The sequence below is a fragment of the Penaeus japonicus genome, unplaced genomic scaffold (assembly GCF_977035675.1).
Source record: "Penaeus japonicus unplaced genomic scaffold, GWHDUDI00000001_assembly GWHDUDI00000020, whole genome shotgun sequence".
NCBI lineage: Eukaryota > Metazoa > Arthropoda > Malacostraca > Decapoda > Penaeidae > Penaeus > Penaeus japonicus.
Genome location: NW_028234422.1, coordinates 3,445,982 through 3,446,301, shown reverse-complemented (window position 1 = coordinate 3,446,301; position 320 = coordinate 3,445,982).

The following is a 320-nucleotide window of genomic DNA, read 5'->3' as shown; positions in this document are numbered from 1 at the left end:
AGGGGGAGGGGGAATATGTTTAATATATATGTGTATATAGTAATATATTATATATTATAAGTTTTATATTTATTTTGTGTTATAGTTATTATATATTTTTACATATCATATTTATATATTTATTATATAATCTTATTTATAGTATATACCAAAATTTATATATAGGTATGTATGTTTTATTTTTATATATATATAGATTATACTTGTTATATATGGAGTTATTTTTTTATAGATATATAAGTAGGTATATTTTATTTATACCTTTTTTTAATGTTTATATATATATATATATATATGAATATTCATAACACACACACACA